Genomic DNA, 12,500 nt, shown 5'->3' with positions numbered 1-12,500 from the left:
CTCTACACCTCCTGATGTTCCCTATGGAGTCGACCATCTCTCTGCCCTCTACACCTCCTGATGTTCCCTATGGAGTCGACCATCTCTCTGCCCCCTGCACCTCCCTCGTCGAGCAGGGTTACAAAACAGGAGAAGGAGAAAAAAACCCCATTTAAATTCAGCTTTTGTTTTTAAGTGTTTATTACATCGTACACAGACTTGCTTTTTTAACTTATTTTCTACAGACAGATTGTGCATTTGTAAATAACCCATGTAATGATGGTTTGAAACTTGTACAGAAAAAAATAACTAATAAATATTTTGATTGTAAAACTCTTTTTTTCTTTTTAGAAGTTTTCGTCTGTTTTAATGGACCAAAATTTAATTTAAAATTTTTATTGAGTCCGTGTGCTCTTTCTCTCTGTCAAGGTCCTTGTTGTTGTTGTTACTGTTGTTGAAATCAATGTTGTTGGCGTAACTCTTTGAGAATGTCGGGGTCAGATTCTGTTGTTCTTTTGGTTCTATCATTTTTGTTTTGTTTTTTTGTTTTTGGAGTTGGATCCACGCACCACATCAACGTGTTATTTCTTTGACTGGTGATTTGGATGCTGTTGCCGTTTGTAGCTCTTATTTCCTGATCCCAGAAGAAGCTCTACCGTGGACTGTTGTGATGGAGGTTTAACTGAAGTCACTCAGCTCTTTCCCTTTCGTTTTGTTCTGTCCTTTCACAAAGTTTGTGTCTGAAATGGGACCCTATTCCCTATATAGTGCGCTACTTTTGACCCCAAATGGCACCCTATTTCCTATATAGTGCACTACTTTAGACCAGGGCCCTATGCAGGCTCTTGTCAAAAAGTATTGCAGACCTGCCAACCTGCGTGCAGTTTGCGTAACATAGGCAAAGTACTCTGCTATGAAAAACAACTGTAAAATACATATGAACAGGCTTCTAGTTTGCAGAATGAGTTTTTTTTTTTAGGTAGTTTGCTCCTTTGCTGAGGGGTCATTACGGCAAAGGTAGTTAGCTACAGCGTTTAGTCAACTAAGCGAGAACACGTTCTTGGCTGCACATTTTGATTTCCGTCGTGGTAGTAGGTCGGGAGCGCATTAACGAGAAGAAGGAAACGTGTTGCTGAAGTTCAGTGCGCGTCGCCGTGTGGAACAGACATGGCAGAGAGCTGCTGTTTCCCGCTGATACCTTTTCTATGAAGGTATGTCAGACTGTTAAACATTAGCAGGCATTATGTTAACGAGTACATTGCAGTAATTTCATTATTCTGAATTTTCTCCACAAACAACAAAATAAAGAAGCCAGTTTATATTTGACTGACTAAGGACATAAAGACAGTTATTTGTTAGAATAGTCATTACCGGGGTGGCACAGTGTAAATGCTCTAAGGCTGTGCCACCAGAGATTCTGGGTTCAAATACAGACTGTCGCTGCCGGCTGTGACCAGGAGAACCATGGGGCGGCGCACAATTGGCCCAGCGTCCTTAGGGGAGGGGTTTGGCCGGGCAGGGATGATCCTTGTCCCATCGCGCTCTAGCGACTCCTCTGGCAGACCGGGCGCAGTGCACGTTGACACGGTCGTCAGGTGTACGGTGTTTCCTCCGGTTTGGCTTCCGGGTTAAGTGGGCATTATGTCAAGAAGCGGTGTGGCTTGGTTGGTTTGTGTTTCGGAGGACGCACGGCTCTCGACCTTCGCCTCTCCCGAGTCCGTACGGGAGTTGCAGGGATGAGACTGTAACTACCAATTGGATACCATGAAATTGGGGAAAAGAAGAAGATTAGATCTGCAAATACAAGAATAGTCATTACCCCTAAATTGAACCTAGAAAAATGTGTTACTGAGACCACCACAATTTAATTTAAGAGCAAACACAAGACTTCTTGTTTGATTATAATTTAAGACTAGGTTTCAGGAGAGGAGTTACAGGTTTTTCAAAAGTGCTCCAATTTCCTGAGGTTGAAGTTGACTGACCCCCCAACCTTAGTCCTACATCAGTCCCACCTTGTCAGAAAGCCCTGATTTGTACATTTTAAATGTATTTTTAGTTAGCTAGTGAAAGAAAAACAGCTAATTACCAAGTACCCATAGCTGGCTATAGCCTACAATTCCTCTTGAGGCATTCAACATCATTATTAGGCTCAAATCGGATTTGTTAGGCCTATGATTTGAGCAGTCTGGGTGCTGTTGGGGTCTAGAGTGTCGCCAGCGCTGAAGTGGTACTCATTTAAAAAAAAAAAAAATATTCAGATATATTAGTGAACTATGCGGGCCCTGGTCTAAACGATATAGGGACTAGGGTACTGTTTTGGACACATCACTGTACAGTTCCTCAACCTCCCGTGTGTTCTTTTTAGGTGGTGTCTCGCACACATTAAAAGAATAACCATTTTGTTGTGGCAAAATTCTTCTATAGAAATGGGAGATGAAAAAAAGCTCAACTTTTACAGTTTCGATGTGAGATCACAACAACAAAAACTATTTTTTCAACATATTGCCTTTTGAACAATCGTTCTAAAAAAGGTCTATTTTAGTATTTTACTTGTTACATGACATGTACATATTTGTAATATAATTAAATAAATTTTATTGGTTGTGAATTAAAATAATGTCTTGCTGGTTTTTTTATGTGTCATCTCAACCTTTTTCTAGTGTCGTATTGCCAAACCGTTGCTATATAGTGTTTTATTCATTGCTACACTTTGCCAATTATGCACTTTAATCTACAAATACTTATACCACCCGGGCAGTTTACCCTTCAATGGATTCTTCCAGGTTAATTCTGAAATCCGTCTGTATAACACGAGACATTGTGAAAACCTTCACACTGCTGCACCTCACATGGTCAATTCTCTATCAGATACAGAGGTACCATTCTTATCATCTTATTGCCAAAACCTCATGATCCCTCTAACTTCAAGCAAAGACTGGGGGTCAGCCTGATGAACCAAACTACTCAGTAATCTCCTCCATGAAGACTGGGGGTCAGCCTGATGAACCAAACTATTCAGTAATCTCCTCCATGAAGACTGGGGGTCAGCCTGATGAACCATGAAGACTGGAGGTCAGCCTGATGAACCAAACTACTCAGTAATCTCCATGAAGACTGGAGGTCAGCCTGATGAACCAAACTACTCAGTAATCTCCTCCATGAAGACTGGGGGTCAGCCTGATGAACCAAACTACTCAGTAATCTCCTCCATGAAGACTGGGGGTCAGCCTGATGAACCATGAAGACTGGAGGTCAGCCTGATGAACCAAACTACTCAGTAATCTCCTCCATGAAGACTGGGGGTCAGCCTGATGAACCAAACTACTCAGTAATCTCCTCCATGAAGACTGGGGGTCAGCCTGATGAACCAAACTACTCAGTAATCTCCTCCATGAAGACTGGGGGTCAGCCTGATGAACCAAACTACTCAGTAATCTCCTCCATGAAGACTGGGGGTCAGCCTGATGAACCATGAAGACTGGAGGTCAGCCTGATGAACCAAACTACCCAATATTCCCCTCCATATAGCCTGATTTACACACCCACACACACACACATAATCAAACATGTTTTTTTTTCTTATATACTAAGTAATGTACAATTTTATAATGAATATAATTTGTTTAACTGAACAAACCTTTATTTTAAATTTTGTAGTACTTCTATATGTGGCGTGATTGTCATATCAACCCTTTAGGTCTTCCAACCTGCACACTGTTTTACGACATATCTGTGCTGTTTCGTCTTTCGCGAATAAATAAACCCTCAAATCTCCGTGCAATAAACGCTAGTGGGCGTGGCGTTTGGCCGCAGCGATGTTGATGAGTCGTCCGGCTGGTGTTTTATGTGTTCAGGGAAGGGGTGTTTATTATTTTGAGACAAATCTCTGCCGATGGCAGAACTGTGTCTTTCCAGTAGGTGGCGACATACACAAATCATTCCACTAATGACGTCCCAAAATCTAGCTACTGTTCAAATCAAGTTGTATTTGTTACATGAGCCCGAATACAACAGGTGTAGACCTTACAGTGAAATGCTGAATACAACAGGTGTAGACCTTACAGTGAAATGCTGAATACAACAGGTGTAGACCTTACAGTGAAATGCTGAATACAACAGGTGTAGTAGACCTTACAGTGAAATGCTGAATACAACAGGTGTAGTAGACCTTACAGTGAAATGCTGAATACAACAGGTGTAGACCTTACAGTGAAATGCTGAATACAACAGGTGTAGTAGACCTTACAGTGAAATGCTGAATACAACAGGTGTAGTAGACCTTACAGTGAAATGCTGAATACAACAGGTGTAGACCTTACAGTGAAATGCTGAATACAACAGGTGCAGTAGACCTTACAGTGAAATGCTGAATACAACAGGTGTAGTAGACCTTACAGTGAAATGCTGAATACAACAGGTGTAGACCTTACAGTGAAATGCTGAATACAACAGGTGTAGTAGACCTTACAGTGAAATGCTGAATACAACAGGTGTAGACCTTACAGTGAAATGCTGAATACAACAGGTGTAGACCTTACAGTGAAATGCTGAATACAACAGGTGCAGTAGACCTTACAGTGAAATGCTGAATACAACAGGTGTAGTAGACCTTACAGTGAAATGCTGAATACAACAGGTGTAGACCTTACAGTGAAATGCTGAATACAACAGGTGTAGACCTTACAGTGAAATGCTGAATACAACAGGTGTAGACCTTACAGTGAAATGCTGAATACAACAGGTGTAGACCTTACAGTGAAATGCTGAATACAACAGGTGCAGTAGACCTTACAGTGAAATGCTGAATACAACAGGTGTAGGTAGACCTCACAGTGAAATGCTGAATACAACAGGTGTAGGTAGACCTCACAGTGAAATGCTGAATACAACAGGTGTAGTAGACCTTACAGTGAAATGCTGAATACAACAGGTGTAGTAGACCTTACAGTGAAATGCTGAATACAACAGGTGTAGACCTTACAGTGAAATGCTGAATACAACAGGTGCATTAGACCTTACAGTGAAATGCTGAATACAACAGGTGTAGGTAGACCTTACAGTGAAATGCTGAATACAACAGGTGTAGTAGACCTCACAGTGAAATGCTGAATACAACAGGTGTAGGTAGACCTTACAGTGAAATGCTGAATACAACAGGTGTAGTAGACCTCACAGTGAAATGCTGAATACAACAGGTGTAGTAGACCTCACAGTGAAATGCTGAATACAACAGGTGTAGTAGACCTCACAGTGAAATGCTGAATACAACAGGTGTAGTAGACCTCACAGTGAAATGCTGAATACAACAGGTGTAGGTAGACCTTACAGTGAAATGCTGAATACAACAGGTGTAGTAGACCTCACAGTGAAATGCTGAATACAACAGGTGTAGACCTTACAGTGAAATGCTGAATACAACAGGTGTAGTAGACCTTACAGTGAAATGCTGAATACAACAGGTGTAGTAGACCTTACAGTGAAATGCTGAATACAACAGGTGTAGACCTTACAGTGAAATGCTGAATACAACAGGTGCAGTAGACCTTACAGTGAAATGCTGAATACAACAGGTGTAGTAGACCTTACAGTGAAATGCTGAATACAACAGGTGTAGACCTTACAGTGAAATGCTGAATACAACAGGTGTAGTAGACCTTACAGTGAAATGCTGAATACAACAGGTGTAGACCTTACAGTGAAATGCTGAATACAACAGGTGTAGACCTTACAGTGAAATGCTGAATACAACAGGTGCAGTAGACCTTACAGTGAAATGCTGAATACAACAGGTGTAGTAGACCTTACAGTGAAATGCTGAATACAACAGGTGTAGACCTTACAGTGAAATGCTGAATACAACAGGTGTAGACCTTACAGTGAAATGCTGAATACAACAGGTGTAGACCTTACAGTGAAATGCTGAATACAACAGGTGTAGACCTTACAGTGAAATGCTGAATACAACAGGTGCAGTAGACCTTACAGTGAAATGCTGAATACAACAGGTGTAGGTAGACCTCACAGTGAAATGCTGAATACAACAGGTGTAGGTAGACCTCACAGTGAAATGCTGAATACAACAGGTGTAGTAGACCTTACAGTGAAATGCTGAATACAACAGGTGTAGTAGACCTTACAGTGAAATGCTGAATACAACAGGTGTAGACCTTACAGTGAAATGCTGAATACAACAGGTGCATTAGACCTTACAGTGAAATGCTGAATACAACAGGTGTAGGTAGACCTTACAGTGAAATGCTGAATACAACAGGTGTAGTAGACCTCACAGTGAAATGCTGAATACAACAGGTGTAGGTAGACCTTACAGTGAAATGCTGAATACAACAGGTGTAGTAGACCTCACAGTGAAATGCTGAATACAACAGGTGTAGTAGACCTCACAGTGAAATGCTGAATACAACAGGTGTAGTAGACCTCACAGTGAAATGCTGAATACAACAGGTGTAGTAGACCTCACAGTGAAATGCTGAATACAACAGGTGTAGGTAGACCTTACAGTGAAATGCTGAATACAACAGGTGTAGTAGACCTCACAGTGAAATGCTGAATACAACAGGTGTAGTAGACCTCACAGTGAAATGCTGAATACAACAGGTGTAGTAGACCTTACAGTGAAATGCTGAATACAACAGGTGTAGTAGACCTCACAGTGAAATGCTGAATACAACAGGTGTAGTAGACCTTACAGTGAAATGCCGAGTACAGCAGGTGTAGGTAGACCTCACAGTGAAATGCTGAATACAACAGGTGTAGTAGACCTCACAGTGAAATGCTGAATACAACAGGTGTAGTAGACCTCACAGTGAAATGCTGAATACAACAGGTGTAGTAGACCTTACAGTGAAATGCTGAATACAACAGGTGTAGGTAGACCTCACAGTGAAATGCTGATTACAAGTACTTAACCATCAATGCAGTTTTAAGAAAATACCTAAAAAATATATATAGTAAAATAAAAAGTAAGAAAAACAATAAGAAAAACAAATAATTAAAGAGCAGTAGTAAATAACAATAGCGGGCTAAATCAAATCATCAAATAAAATGTATTTATATGGCCCTTCTTACATCAGCTGATATCTCAAAGTGCTGTACAGAAACCCAGCCTAAAACCCCAAACAGCAAGCAATGCAGGTGTAGAAGCACGGTGGCTAGGAAAAACTCCCTGGAAAGGCCAAAACCTAGGAAGAAACCTAGAGAGGAACCAGGCTATGTGGGGTGGCCAGTCCTCTTCTGACTGTGCCGGGTGGAGATAATAACAGAACATGGCCAAGATTTTCAAATGTTCAGAAATGACCAGCATGGTCAAATAATAATAATCACAGTGAACAGGTCAGGGCTCCATAGCCGCAGGCAGAACAGTTGAAACTGGAGCAGCAGCACGGTCAGGTAGACTTGGGACAACAAGGAGTCATCATGCCAGGTAGTCCTGAGGCATGGTCCTAGGGCTCAGGTCCTCCGAGAGAAAAAGAAAGAGAGAAAGTGAGAATTAGAGACAGCATACTTAAATTCACACAGGACACCGGATAAGACAGGAGACGTACTCCAGATATAACAGACTGACCCTAGCCCCCCCACAAACTACTGCAGCATAAATACTGGAGGCTGAGACAGGAGCGGTCAGGAGACACTGTGGCCCCATCCGATGATACCCCCGGACAGGGCCAACCAGGAAGGATATAACCCCACCCACTTTGCCAAAGCACAGCCCCCACACCACTAGAGGGATATCTCTTTCGACCACCTATGGTGTTACGGTACAGAGTCAATGTGGAGGCTTTACACAGGTTGTACCGGTACAGAGTCAATGTGGAGGCTATATACAGGGGGTACCGGTACAGAGTCAATGTGGAGGCTATATACAGGGGGTACCGGTACAGAGTCAATGTGGAGGCTATATACAGGGGTACCGATACAGAGTCAATGTGGAGGCTATATACAGGGGTACCAGTACAGAGTCAATGTGGAGGCTATATACAGGGGTACCGGTACAGAGTCAATGTGGAGGCTATATACAGGGGGTACTGGTACAGAGTCAATGTGGAGGCTATATACAGGGGGTACCAGTACAGAGTCAATGTGGAGGCTATATACAGGGGCACCAGTACAGAGTCAGTGTGGAGGCTATATACAGGGGGTACCGGTACAGAGTCAGTGTGGAGACTATATACAGGGTGTTATGGTACAGAGTCAATGTGGAGGCTATATACAGGGGGTACCGGTACAGAGTCAATGTGGAGGCTATATACAGGGGGTACCGGTACAGAGTCAATGTGGAAGCTATATACAGGGGTACCGGTACAGAGTCAATGTGGAGGCTATATACAGGGGGTACCGGTACAGAGTCAATGTGTGGGGGCTATATACAGGGGGTACCGGTACAGAGTCAATGTGGAGGCTATATACTGGGGGTACCGGTACAGAGTCAATGTGGAGGCTATATACTGGGGGTACCGGTACAGAGTCAATGTGGAGGCTATATACAGAGGGTACCGGTACAGAGTCAATGTGCGGGGGCACCGGTTAGTCGTGGTAATTAAGATAATATGTACATGCACTTAGGGTTGTTAATGTGGCTATGCATAGATAATAACAGAGACTAGTAGCAGTGTAGGGTGGGGGGGCTTTCCTCGACACCGCCTTCCTTCTTTAGGGCCTTCCTCTGACACCGCCTTCCTTCTTTAGGGCCTTCCTCTGACACCGCCTTCCTTCTTTAGGGCCTTCCTCTGACACCGCCTTCCTTCTTTAGGGCCTTCCTCTGACACTGCCTTCCTTCGTTAGGGCCTTCCTCTGACACCGCCTTCCTTCTTTAGGGCCTTCCTCTGACACCGCCTTCCTTCTTTAGGGCCTTCCTCTGACACCACCTTCCTTCGTTAGGGCCTTCCTCTGACACCGCCTTCCTTCTTTAGGGCCTTCCTCTGACACCGCCTTCCTTCGTTAGGGCCTTCCTCTGACACCGCCTTCCTTCTTTAGGGCCTTCCTCTGACACCGCCTTCCTTCTTTAGGGCCTTCCTCTGACACCGCCTTCCTTCATTAGGGCCTTCCTCTGACACCGCCTTCCTTCTTTAGGGCCTTCCTCTGACACCGCCTTCCTTCTTTAGGGCCTTCCTCTGACACTGCCTTCCTTCGTTAGGGCCTTCCTCTGACACCGCCTTCCTTCGTTAGGGCCTTCCTCTGACACCGCCTTCCTTCTTTAGGGCCTTCCTCTGACACCGCCTTCCTTCGTTAGGGCCTTCCTCTGACACCGCCTTCCTTCTTTAGGGCCTTCCTCTGACACCGCCTTCCTTCGTTAGGGCCTTCCTCTGACACCGCCTTCCTTCTTTAGGGCCTTCCTCTGACACCGCCTTCCTTCTTTAGGGCCTTCCTCTGACTCCGCCTTCCTTCGTTAGGGCCTTCCTCTGACACCGCCTTCCTTCGTTAGGGCCTTCCTCTGACACCGCCTTCCTTCGTTAGGGCCTTCCTCTGACACCGCCTTCCTTCTTTAGGGCCTTCCTCTGACACCGCCTTCCTTCTTTAGGGCCTTCCTCTGACACCGCCTTCCTTCGTTAGGGCCTTCCTCTGACACCGCCTTCCTTCTTTAGGGCTGACACTGCCTTCCTTCTTTAGGGCCTTCCTCTGACACCACCTTCCTTCGTTAGGGCATTCCTCTGACACGGCCTTCCTTCTTTAGGGCCTTCCTCTGACACCGCCTTCCTTCGTTAGGGCCTTCCTCTGACACCGCCTGGTCCTGGATGGCAGGAAGCTTTTGTATTTTATTTCACCTTTATTTAACCATACAGTCAATGATACAGTAGAAAAATGAGTCTATATACGATGTGAGCAAATGAGGTGAGATAAGAGAGGTAAAGGCAAAAAAAGGCCATGGTGGCGAAGTAAATACAATATAGCAAGTTAAAAAAATATTTAAAAATAAACACTGGAATGGTAGCTAAATAAATAAATACAATAGGGGAAGAGGTAGTTGTTTGGGCTAAATTATAGATAGGCTATGTACAGGTGCAGTAATCTGTGAGATGCTCTGACAGCTGGTGCTTAAAGATAGTGAGGAAGATAAGTGTTTCCAGTTTCAGAGATTTTTGTAGTTCGTTCCAGTCATTGGCAGCAGAGAACTGGAAGGAGAGGCGGCCAAAGTAAGAATTGGTTTTGGGGGTGACCAGAGAGATATACCTGCCGGAGAGCGTGCTACAGGTGGGTGCTGCTATGGTGACCAGCGACCTGAAATAAGGGGGGACTTTACCTAGCAGGGTCTTGTAGATGACCTGGAGCCAGTGGGTTTGGCGACGAGTATGAAGCGAGGGCCAGCCAACGAGAGCGTACAGGTCGCAGTGGTGGGTAGCTTGCCCCTGGTATTGTACTCCTGTTGCTGTTATAGTGGGTTCAACCAGACGTTGCTATTATAGTGGGTTCAACCAGACATTGCTGTTATAGTGGGTTCAACCAGACGTTGCTATTATAGTGGGTTCAACCAGACATTGCTGTTATAGTGGGTTCAACCAGACGTTGCTGTTATCGTGGGTTCAACCAGACGTTGCTGTTATAGTGGGTTCAACCAGACGTTGCTATTATAGTGGGTTCAACCAGACATTGCTGTTATAGTGGGTTCAACCAGACGTTGCTGTTATCGTGGGTTCAACCAGACATTGCTGTTATAGTGGGTTCAACCAGACGTTGCTGTTATCGTGGGTTCAACCAGGCGTTGCTGTTATAGTGGGTTCAACCAGGCGTTGCTATTATAGTGGGTTCAACCAGACATTGCTGTTATAGTGGGTTCAACCAGACATTGCTGTTATAGTGGGTTCAACCAGACGTTGCTGTTATCGTGGGTTCAACCAGACATTGCTGTTATAGTGGGTTCAACCAGACGTTGCTGTTATCGTGGGTTCAACCAGACGTTGCTGTTATCGTGGGTTTAACCAGACGTTGCTGTTATAGTGGGTTCAACCAGACGTTGTGCTCCTGGATGCATCTGTCACATACTGAGTTGTTAGATTGCCTACCTTCCCCTACAATAGAAACCCTGGTTCGAATCCAGGCTGTATCACAACCGGCTGTGATTGGGAGTCCCATAGGGCGGTGCATAATTGGCCTAGCGTTGTCCGGTTTTGTCCGGTCTAGGCCGCTACTTGATGGCTTCTGGCCCTTTCACACCTAAAGAGCACCGTAGGCTGGACCTGCTCACTATGATGACTACAATTACAAATGGCTGCCTAATGGGGAGTTTTATGGCTGGGGGAAAGGTTTGTGTCAGGCTTGACAATGGTTCAGATTTGACTCAGTGGTTCAGTTTGTATATATTAGAAGTCCGTGAGGACATTGGGGAATGATTATTTTATCAATTCAAAGTTGCCCACATTATCTGGACTCTGACTTGACAATATTGTTGATCAAGACAGGAATATTTTGATCACATTCATCTTCATGCATCGGGTTTTAACGGTATCGTAAAGGAGTCTATATTTCTCCTCCTCCTGACCCCTGAGTGGCTGGTTTCTGTTATCTTGAAGAGCTGCCCAGCCCCGCCACGCCTCACTGATTTGTGTCTCTTCGTTCTGCCTAAACTACTGGTCCAGCCAGCCGTCTCCAGTCCAACTAACTGCTTAGTTCCTGGATCATGTTAAAAAGGACGCTGTATCTGTAAGGCGCCCGACTGTCTGCGGCGTTGTGGCTGAGAAACTGACGCCCTCCGACTGCACGGTTATTATAGACGGCATAGTTTCATCCTGGACGTTGTGGGGAAAGCGGCGGTGTTGGATTTAAAGGGGGGTACAGCCGTCAATCAAACGGAAGGATTCGAACCATTGTAACGGTAAATATGAATAATCTCGTTTTGACTCTTGTGGCGTATGCTACTTGATGAATCGGTGTTGTGTGCGTGCGAGGAAAACGTTAGGTAGCGGTTTTAGGGATCGTTTTGTGCCGAGGTAGAGAAAGGTAGGTTAAATCTACTGTTAGTGCAGTGTAATTAACGAAATGACTCTAACTTGTGGTTTTCAGTGTAATTAACGAAATGACTGTCACTTATGGTTTTCAGTGTAATTAACACAATTTCTAACTTATGGTTTTCAACAACGGTCTTTTCCTCTGTCCGTTGTGACAAAAAATGACGTTAGTCAAACAACTCCTGTTAGAAAAGAATGCATGTCAACTTAGGACAGATGTTTTCCTGTAGGCAACTACAATATATTGAAATGATGAAAACACAACATATTTGAGGTCATCACAGCTAAGAAATGATTACTTGTTACATATAATAAAGGCAACATTATTATCGATGTGTTGCAGCACGATTGGATTTCAAAACAATCCTGTTTGAGTTATTGAACTTATATATAACCTTTTATCTTTCCCCTATAAAGGTTGTCAAAGATCTTTTTTTTTTGTCTCTTGTTATAGAAAATTCAAATTCACCACGTTATTTTAGCACCATCAAAGCTGTCTGTGTTCTGTCTGTAAGTCCAATGTGCCTTCAGACTGTACTATATTCTGTCTAACTGTACACCCCC

The 12,500-nt window shown here is 44.1% G+C and overlaps 1 protein-coding gene and 1 long non-coding RNA gene across 4 annotated transcripts in view; one reads left to right on the top strand and one right to left on the bottom strand.

The window, feature by feature from the left end:
• LOC112244530 (ankyrin repeat domain-containing protein 12) overlaps positions 1 to 2,256 on the top strand; it is a 70,346-nt gene extending 68,090 nt beyond the window's left edge. For both annotated transcript variants that reach the window (XM_042329204.1, XM_042329203.1), the window contains one exon: positions 1 to 2,256. This exon is cut by the window's left edge and continues 1,389 nt beyond it. The gene's annotated coding sequence lies outside the window, so the exon portion shown is untranslated.
• Positions 1 to 12,500, bottom strand: part of LOC121847537 — a 30,380-nt gene that overhangs the window by 681 nt on the left and 17,199 nt on the right. For both annotated transcript variants that reach the window (XR_006084409.1, XR_006084408.1), the window contains exon 2: positions 1 to 54. This exon is cut by the window's left edge. This is a non-coding gene — a long non-coding RNA (uncharacterized LOC121847537). The remainder of the gene's footprint in view (positions 55 to 12,500) is intronic.

Source organism: Oncorhynchus tshawytscha, linkage group LG10 (genome assembly GCF_018296145.1).
Source record: "Oncorhynchus tshawytscha isolate Ot180627B linkage group LG10, Otsh_v2.0, whole genome shotgun sequence".
NCBI lineage: Eukaryota > Metazoa > Chordata > Actinopteri > Salmoniformes > Salmonidae > Oncorhynchus > Oncorhynchus tshawytscha.
This window is presented reverse-complemented; position numbering and strand designations above follow the sequence as displayed.